General features: G+C 62.9%; 1 protein-coding gene across 1 annotated transcript in view; it reads left to right on the top strand.

Moving 5' to 3' along the window:
• The first annotated feature begins 224 nt into the window (after positions 1-224).
• SYNPO (synaptopodin) overlaps positions 225-9,859 on the top strand; it is a 44,274-nt gene continuing 34,639 nt past the window's right edge. The window contains exon 1 of the mRNA XM_067304782.1: positions 225-425. The gene's annotated coding sequence lies outside the window, so the exon portion shown is untranslated. The remainder of the gene's footprint in view (positions 426-9,859) is intronic.

Here is a 9,859-nt window from a genome sequence, read left to right as displayed (position 1 = left end):
CCCTAGATTACAAAGTTTATAGAAATCTTTTGTAAGTTGTATGTTTTCCTCTAAACATGCATACATCTTGTTTTGAAGATATGCGATGCACTTACACATTAGAGGACATTTATAAATAAAGAATATATTTACAATGTCTAAGACTGTAAATATGAATCACACATTTAAATGTCATGGTTTAGTTCAAAAAATGCCACAGATGTAAAATAGATTTTAAATGTCAAAGTATAGATGACAAAAATATGTTTCTTCCATACAGGAAAATTGCCTTATAACAAAATTACATTAATCCCAGCTTTCCAGTGGCTGAAGTTAACCAAGTTCTGTGAGCGGTTTCCTTTTAAAGAAGACACATGGAGAAGAGAAATGTGAAACCGCTGGCTCGGCGCTGGTGATGGCTCGCACATGTGCCTCGCGGAGCCCAGGTCAGTAATCCAGCTGTGCGGAGACGGGGTGTCGCTGCCTGCCCGGGGGGATTGACGCTCCTCTGGTTTCCCGGAGTGCCAGGGAAAAGCAACTTGGCAGCAAGCGCGGCCGGTCCCCCCGGCGCGTCCGCCCAGCTTTGCGTAGCCAGGGCAGATTTTAGCGCCTCCGGGCTGGACCGTCCCGCACCCCGCAGGCTCCCTCAGCACCAGTGTCGCCCGGGGATCAGCTCGCTGATGTGCGCCGGCCTCGCAGCAGTGCAAGCCGCCGGGAGGGCTGGCGGCGCCGGTGTCCTCGAGGCGCCAGGGGTGCCCGCCAGCCCGAAGGACCAAGGCTGCGAGGAGCAGCCTGGCTCCCGGGGGCGGCTCAGAGCAGCGTCCCCGCCGCAGCCCCGCAGGGCTTCAGCGGGAAATTGGAGCGCGAAAGCCTCCGTCGCTCGGTGTAACCCCGGCCTGGGTCTCCCCCTCGCCGTGCCCGCTGCCCCGGCCGCGTCCGGCGCCTCCCTCCCCACCTGCCCCTTCCCCGCCGCCCAGGCGAGGCACCCGGCTCTCCCACAAGAAGCCTTTGTCCCTTCCAACGGCGGTTATTAAAACCACGTGTCGGAGGGGGCTCCGGAGCCAGCGTCCCGCCTGGCCGTGAGTTCTCGGCGAGCCTGGGAGGAAGTCGGGGCCGTTTCCGCCCGCTCTCCTGCCCGGGCAGCTGGCAGCGAGGCACCGCGGCAGCAAGTTGGGAGAGGAGCTGCAGGGGTGCTGCAGGGATGAAATGGGGTGAAACCCCACGTAAAGGACGCCGTCTGGAAGGAGGTGAGGCTGGCGGCGGGCGCTCCAGGAGAGCGCCCGGGAGCTGCCCCGGCAGCGGGGTGCAGAGCTCCGCGCCAGCCGCTTTCGCCCTCCCGCAGCCCCGCACAGGGCTGTGCACGGTGCGCGCGCCGCGGCTCAGCTTCCAGCGGGAGCGCAGCCGGGGGGCACAGCCGCGTTCCCGCCCCGTCTGGAATAACACGGCCGTCTCACCACGCAGCACAGAGCGGGCATTGTTCGGGCTGCCGGGAAAGCCTCCCCGCCGGCGGGCCGCAGGCGCTGGGGCAGGCAGACGGCGCTGGAGGAAGGGGCTTGCTGTGGGGGAAAACTGGGGGTCCCAGAGCTTTTTATTTTTTCTTGTGCAGCTGCGGAGGAAAAGGCTTGCCGAGGAAGGTTATCTCAATTTTGCAAGAACAAGTCGGAGGGGGTGGGGGTCTTTCCTCTCCCCTCCTCTCTCTTGGTGAGACATTAAGGAATCAAAGGCAGCCTTGGGCGGGGAATGGGCCTCCCTGGAGACCTCTCGCTCGGCAGCTTACTCGCAGATGGAGCCGGCGCAGGATCTTTCAAAGGCTGCCCTAAGCGCACGCACATGGCTCTGCTGAGCTGCAGTGAGCCGCCTGCCCGCGGGCTCTGGAAATCCCTCTTAACCCTTTCGGCGGAGCTAGCTCACTTCTCCAAAGCCTACCTGTGCACCCCTGCGCCCTGGGGAGGCCGGGTCCCCTCCACCTTTGCCCACCCCTTCCTGTGCCTGGGGTGCTTTCCCAAGCCATGTGGCACACGGAGCCTGCCTCTCTGAGGCTGGGGACGCTGGAAAGCCAGCGGGGTGGCCCCAGTGTCCAAGGGCTTGGCATGCCAGAGCCCAGCTCCGAGAGGTGCCCTCATGCATCTTGGCAGGGGGGTCAGGCCAGGGAGGCGCATGCCTTGGCGGGATGCGTGCAGACGAGGTGTCCCTGCCTCCGCACACCACCTGCTGTCTGTCCCCACCGACACCGGAGCCTGGTGAAACTCCTGCCGAGGAGCCAGGCGCTCCTGATGGCTTGAGAAGTAGCAGCCAGGAGCCTCTTGGCAGTTTCAGCACGAGTGGAAAGAGATAGTAGCTGATAAGGTGAGTTTGCTTTAATAATGCAGTGAGACACCTGGGAAACGCCAGTGGTGAAGCCAGGGTCAATATATGCGGAGCAGTTTTAGGATTAGAAAGGACTGCGAGGTAATAAGCAGCTGATAAAAGCAAAGGCAGCTGTTAAACAAGGGAGGCTCGAGGTGCTAAGAAACCAGCTTGCACAGGCCAAAGAAACGTGGGTGGCTCTGGCTCTCCTGGCAATTTTTCCTTGAGCAAACCCGGCTTCTAGTGGCATGCCTGGCTCTGCGCAGACCTGCCCAGAGCATCCTGCCCCCTCCTCCTTCCTCGGACAATGTTTGTGTCCCCTTTGCAAGGCGCTTCGGGAGCGAGGAAGAGGAACCCGAACGTGAGCCAGGGCTGGTGCAGTTCTGCAGCTCTGCCCCCCTAAACAGGATCTCCAGCTCTAGGTACAGAGGAGGGAAATGTTGCAGGGTTCCCGCTGCTGCACATCTGGGTTGAGTTTCAGTGCTGGTCCTTCCCCACGTGCCGTGGGGCCGTGGCTGCCGGAGCCGCCAGGAGCGCTCGGGGCCAGGAGAGCGGCAGCGCGCTGGCCCTGTGCTGCGGGGAGCCGGAGCTGGAGGCCACGGGGTGTGGGGGCCAGGGATGTCCTCCTCTGCGCTGCAGCAGGCTTAGCGCTGCCGAGGGACACGCTCACCCCTGCTCCCAGCTTCCCAGCCCTCGCTCTGCAGTGCCATGATGCCGAACGCCTGGGCCATCCCCGCTGACTGCCCACGCGCTCGGCCTCCCTGCAGCGGGCACCTCCGCGGACCCCAGCAACGCGCTTTGTCCCCGTCGGGGGCAGACGGACCCTCTGGCTCCTCGTCCCTCCTCACCTCCCCCATCCTCTCGCCATCGTGTCCCATCACCCATGTTTGCCCCGGTGGCGGGCTGGTGCGTTTTCCTTGGTGGTTTCTCCCCACCGTCCCTTCCATGCGGGGCATCGTCTCCTTTCTGCCCTACCCGGCACGCAGGGGGCTGGGGGGAGCGCGGGCTCCGTGCACCCGGCCCCCAGCGGAGAGGATGGGCCGCTGGTGTCCTGGGCGTGCAATGCTCCTTCAGCCCTGCAACGCACGGCCCCGGCACCGCAGCGCAGGGGACGCCTGTCCTGCCCCACCGCGCCATGCGCCGCGCTTGCTGGCGGGAGCCGAGGGGAAGGACGACGCTGCCGCGCGTCGTCACAGCCTAGGCTGGCTCCCCGCCGCCCGCCAGATGCTCTGCCGGGAGAGGCCCGGGCATCCAGCTCGCAGCTGCCCGCAGCTCCCCAGAATCACCCTCAAGCCTAGGAAGAAGGAGCGCAGGAGCGGGGACGCGCTGCCTGCAGCCTGCTCCGGCCAGTGAGGCTCGGCACGGGTGCCCCCTCACTGCAGTGCCGTTCCCTGGTGGGGGTGGCAGCAGCTGCCCCCGTATTTTGGCAGTGTTGGGCGAGCAGTTTCTGTGCTCCTCCTTGACACGAATTTGCCGGCGCAGTCGGGCACGGAGGAGCGGGAAGTGCCGCCTCTGCCGGAGCCAAGGGGCCGCCCCGGCTCTCCGCGAGGACAGCCGGGAACGCCGTGGCCCCGCCACGGGGGGCACCTGCGACGTCTCCCTGCCCCGGTGTCACTGCGTTCCTGCACCCCCTTCGCACTGAGGTGGGTGGCCGGGCCTCGCTCGCTCGCGAGCCTTTTCTCCCCTGCTCGTCGCCCCCCATCTTGCCAGCCCCTCAGGGAAGCTTTCGCAGCAGAACTCCCCGGCACCGCGGGCGCGGTCTGGGGCTGCGCGCTGCAGGACCACGCGTGCTCCTCGCTGCCGGTGAGCCCACGTCCTCAGGCACGGCTTCGGCCTGCGTGCGGATGGCGAGGCCGTGAGCGCCGGCACGGGCGGCGAGGGGGCTCACGGCCCCTGCGCGGGGACGGGTGCGCCGTGGAGCGCGCGGTGCTCGCGCCGGAGGTGCGCCCCAGGTGTGCACGGAGGCCATCGCCGAGCAGGACGGGCCGTGGAGCGGCATGGCGAGCCGGGTCCCCCCACCGGGCTGCTCCCGGGGGTCCCTTCCCTGGGCCACCCACAGTCACACGTGCATTTATACACCGTGTGAACGGAGCATCCAGCCCCACACAGCCTCATGGCTCCGCATATGCACACACACAAAGGCCGTACAGACCCAACACGAATCAAACGCCTCAGAATGAGCCAGAATAAATATTTTATGGTGAATTACCAGAGCTAATAATTATAAAAATCTGTAGTTATGACCCGAAGCCAGGGAAGGCTTTGCAGGCAGCTGGTGGCCACATGAGCAGCGGTACCCTGCGCTCCCTGGCCCCTTCCCCACTCACACCCTGCCCAGGGAGCAGTCTGGGACCGGGGCTGCTCAAGGGCTCGGGGCCGAGTGTCCCCTGGGCATCTCCCTGGCTCCGGTGACTGGAGTTATGGTGGGCTCTGAGGTGGTCCCTGAAGTCCCCTGTGAGTGTTAGAGGTCTGTCCCGGGCAGATGCTGCAGTTCTCGCGTGCTGCATGGCCAGTCGCTCCTGGGGGAGAGGGGGGGGAGTGCACATGCAGGAGCGCTGCTTTCTGAGCAAGGGACCTGACTCTCAGAGCGTTTGGGATTATATCTTATTGCTGAAGGTCTCGGGGAAGAAAACATTGCAATGGGAGGAGAGGCTGGGAGGAGGGCAAAGGAGAAAGGAGGATGAGGGAAGGCCCTGACAGACGATGGAGCGGGTCATTTTACCCTTTTGACTGCTCAGAGGTGGCTTTTGGGGTACAGCCACCCTTAGGGTCCCTGCTCTAGCTGGCCCTGCTTTGACCAGGTGATCTCCAGCGGTGCCTTCCCACCCCAACCACTCGGTGATTCCTCGGCCCACAGAAACCATTTCATCTCCCATGCTGCTCTGGCCTGTTTGGTTGCAGGGGACGTGGGGAGAGTCGCAGGGGGACATGTGCCCCTGGGAGCCGGCAGCATAGCAGACCTGCAGCAGGAGCCCAGGGATGCCCAGGAGGCTCCTGCATGCCCTGAACATGCCTTGCTGTGTTTTCGCTCCGTCTTTTGATGCATGCCGTGTCGCTGGAGCAGGGCTGGCGGGCCCGGGAGGAGCCTGCCCGTGGCAAAGCTGGCAGACTCGTGCTGCCGGTTCCCGGCACAGCGTTGCTGGTGGGACGCTGCAGGGTGAAGGGGGGCTGGCCTTGGCAGGCTGGGGAGTTGCCGTTCTCACTCCTTCCCTTGTGGGTCAAGGCAGGTTGCGCCGTCTGCCCATCCTCAGGGCTGCTGAGCTAGTATTGTCCCTGGGAGGGATGTTTCAGGTCTGGCCGTGTGCTTGGAGCTGCAGGAAGCGTGTGCAGGGAGAGAAGCCCTGCCCCAGCATTGCATGGACCCCTCGGACGGGGACTGCAGCTCGGAGAAGGCACCCAGCAAAGACGGAGCCACAGACTCCCTTGCCAACCCCTCACTGCAGCCTGGTCTCTGTGGGGCTGGGCTGGAGGAGGACTGGGGGTGGGAGCAGGACTAAGTCTCCATGGAGGCTGCTGGGAAGGAAATAAATCTCCATTCGCAGCAAAATGCAGGTTTCCCCATAGCTCTTGCCCATCCCGCAGGGCCCAGATTTGCGCGTTTCCACAGCAAAACCCCCTGCAGCGCCCAGCGGGCGGGAAGCCAGGAGCAGAGAAGCAAGTTTGCTGCGGGGAGCTCTTCCCTTCCCTCACCAGCACCAGAGGCCCTGAGCTTGTAGTGGATATGCTGTGAAATAAATAAATAAATAGTGCATTTTCCCCTTCCTCCTTGCACTGATTCTGAGAAAAATAGGATGGACTTCAGGTCACCACGGAGCTCTCCCTCGCTCTGCTCCTCCGGGTTCGTGACGGCCAATGACTCAGACAGTAAACAGTGGTGGTATCCACAGCTTCAGCCCCGCTTGGCTCTGCTCCTGCCTTGGACAGCTTCAGCAACAATAGTGTTGGCCTTGAGCACGGCTTACTCACAGAGTTGCAGACTCCTCTAAATGCAAGACATCCGCTGCAGTGGTTTTGATTTAGACAGTGAGCTGGGTAAAACCAGGGAGGGAGAAGGAGGGAGTGAGCGAATTTGGGCAGAGGTACAGGCAGAGGGAGGAAAGCCCATGACTTGTCTTGAACGGAGGGGCTCAAAAGTGCTTTGCAAACATCTGCCTGCTCCTCAGCCCAACGGGAATTCGGCCGTGGAGCTTGCTGAAGCAGGTGGATATTGCTTCCCAGCTGCAGAGAGGAAGGAAGCGAGGCACAGCAATGTGCCCAAAGGCTGCAGAGCGGAATAAAGCCCAGGATCTCTGCAAGCTGCGTGCGAACGTGCTGCACTGGCCTCCCCGGCGCAGCGCTCAGTGCTGAGCAGAGCAGCGTCTGGGGAAACCTGCCCTGGCGCCTCCGTGTGCCCGAGCGCGGCGGTTCAAGAGGGCCGGGGCTGCCCAATCTCACGCGAGGGCTTCGGTTCGCACCCGGGTGCTCCTTTCGCGTTGCAATAAGGCGAGCGGGACTGGCAGCGCTGGGACCTGCCGGCCGCCGCCAGCCCTCACCCCATGTCCCTGCAACGTCCCTCGGGGCGCAGCGCTGCGCGGAGGTGGCACCCCGGCGCCCGGCGGAGCTGGCCTTGGCTCGGCCCTTCCTCCTGATTAATCAAAGCCATGAGTCCGCTGGAGCTGCAGCCTTTGGCTGCGCGCGGACCTTGGCTTTCAGCAATCAACAGGAAATGGGAGATGGATTTCTCGGTAAACTGGGCTTTCCATAAACAGTCTGAGGGGGCCGACCAGCGATGGCGGGAGCAGCTCAGAGCCAGGGCTGGAATTTACATCTGTTTATGACATTTTTGTGCTCTCGCTTCCCCCCCCCACTCGGCAGCTTGGGGGTCCTCTCCGGCCAGCCCCAAGCCTGCATGGAAAGCGATGCAGAGCTGAGCGCAGCCCCTCTGGTCCGCAATCGGATGGGCTTGTGCCACTTCCCACCCTGCATATGCTGAGATCTTCTCGCCCATGTGCCCGGGCACGCACCCATCGTGTGCAAGCAGCCTCCCCTGTGGATCCCGTGCCCCTTCTCCCCGCTCAGCCCGTGTGCAGCACGTACGCTGGCCCTGCACACCCCGTGCTGCAGTGCAGACATTGCCGTCTTGGCATCGAACGGGGCAAAGTGCAGAGCCGGGGAGGGAATCGCGTCCATTGGGTGACTCTCCGCTCACCACCTGCCTGCTAATCCCTCCCCGCCGGCGCTCTGCACAGCTTGGAAAGCAAAGCTGTGTTTAACCAAAACTCAGCTCTCCCTGTCTGCCAGAAAAACGCTTGTTGCTTTCTGCTTTCAGGTTACCTTGGCCTGAGTTTCTGGACAAGCCAAGCGTGCCCCAGTGATGGATTTCAGGCCTGAGAGCTCAGCAGAGGAGCTGGGAGCTTGCTGGTGTGCAACACAGGGTCTTGGGGTCCCAGCAGGACATAGAGAGCCTCTGTCCCTTGCTCCGCAGGGTGACATTAAGCCCTGAGTGAATATTTGACACACAAAAAGCAGCTGGTCATTTTTGGAGGTGTTTGCCCTGAATTCCTGATTACTTTCCTTCCTCCCAAGATGCATGAGCAAGCCAGAGGTGCTGGCTCTCCTGTGAAGGACTGAACTGTTGCAGCAACTCGGTTCTCCGGCCCTCCCAAAGGCCTTCCCGCAGAGGCACGGGCAGGAAGGGTGGAGGGACCGGGGCCTTCCTTCGGGACGCACGGCCAAGCTTGAGCGGCGCGAGGCACAAGACCACTGCGGCACTGGCCGCCCCGCGCCGGGCCTGCCAGGGGCTCGGTCCCGTGCCGGCCGCAGGGCTTGCGCTCCCTGCGCAGGCTGGCTTCGGGGCAGAGACGTGCACGTCGGCGTCTCAGGGCAGCGCGGCGGCGGCCTGCTTGGCCGCTCGCTGCAGCGCTCACAGCCTGGGCGCATCCCGCAGGACCAGGGGGCCGGAGGGCTCGGTGCTGGGAGAGACGCTTCAGCTCTGAAAGCAGCAGCCGGTGTTTGCTGCGGGAGGCGCCGGCGGGAAACGCTGGTGTCGCCAGTGGGACGGGTGTATCGAGGGTGCCTGGCGCTGCCGGGGCTGAGCAGGCTGCGCGGAGGCCAGCGGGGAGGCAGGGAGAGGGCGCGAGGGTGCCGGGAGGTTTGCAGCCCGGCGAGGGGCACCAGCCCGCGCGGGAGCACGGTGCCTCACCGCATCCACATCCCTCATCCCTGCAGGCTTCCACAGAAGCCGGGGGCCTGGAAGCTTTGCCGCTCAGCTGCTCTTTTGAGGCCATGGGTAGCCTCTCCCCCCCTCCTTTTCCCCCTCTTTCCAAACTTTAAAGCCAGCTCCTGTTGAGCTCCCTTTGGTTTGGCGCTCGCAATCCAGTCCTGACGCGCCAGTGCTCCCCGCCTCGGGCCAGCCATTAACTAATCAGCCCTCGCTGGCGCACAAGCCTCCAATTTCTCGGTAATCAGGACTTAAGAAAATACAAGGTGACCCTGAGAGGTGAGAGGGGGCCGGGAGGCGGGGGAGCAAGGCCGGGGTCTCGGCTGCTTCTCGTTAGCAGCAGCTCGGGCACCGCCGTCCCTGCTCCCCCGACCCGTCCGGGTGAGCTCCTCCGCTGTTGTTACTTCCCCATGACATTCTGCTACTCCCAAGCAGCCATGGGACGAGACACGGAGCCGTAAAGCATCCCTCCGGCCGTCTGCCCGCTGAGCAAAGCCGGCCTCGCCGCCCAGCCACTCCTATGCACCGGCACATCCGTGCACCCCAGCGATCTACATGGGGATTCCCGTGCGCCGGTCCTGATCCGAGAGCCGACCGCGAAAGCTCTCGCTGTGGCTGTGTGCGTGCCCGCGTGTCGCCCTCCCTGCCACCGCCCCGGGGCTGTAGGACAGAGCAGGCTGTGTTGTCGGCCGTGGAGGGCAGCCGGGGGCGGGAGGCAGCCGGGGCCGGCGGCGCGGGGAGGCGAGGGGAGGCAGGGGTCAGGTCGTGGCGTGGGCCCTGTTTGCCGAGCCGAACAAGGGGGCTTTCTCTCTGCTCCTGCTCCGGGGGAAAGCGGCTCCTCTGCAAACGCAGCGCCTGCGTCAGAGGCAGGCGGCGGCAAGGCGGGGGTTTCCTCTGGAGCGGGAGGATGGTCACGGCAGCAGGGGAGCCCCTGGGAAGCTGCTGCTTCCATTAGTGTGTCGTGACATCAGCTGGGCTGCCAGACCATGCCACAAGCCAAGTTGCCCCTAACTTTGGTTTTGGGTTGTTTTTTTTTTTTTTTTTGGCTTTGATAGGTGCAGAGATGCCCCACTGAAAGGTGAGACCTGGCATGTAGGTAGATGTGAAAATGAAGGGTGAGAGGCTTGGAAGCAAACGGATTCCTGCAGGCTGGTGTCTATGACAAGCGCCAGTGCACGGCTTTAGCTCTCAGCAGAAAGCTGGGGTGACTTATGACTTCTCACCAACAGCAATTAGCAGGTAGTGCCAAAACTTTCCAACAAAAGTAAATTGTGCAACCTACCAAAACACAAGCTGCTCTGTGTAGCTGTATAGACATTTTTGGCATGTGCATAT

The sequence above is a fragment of the Apteryx mantelli genome, chromosome 14 (assembly GCF_036417845.1).
Source record: "Apteryx mantelli isolate bAptMan1 chromosome 14, bAptMan1.hap1, whole genome shotgun sequence".
Taxonomy (NCBI): Eukaryota; Metazoa; Chordata; class Aves; order Apterygiformes; family Apterygidae; genus Apteryx; species Apteryx mantelli.
Note: the sequence above shows the minus strand (reverse complement) of the source record. Positions and strands in the feature narration are given on the sequence as shown.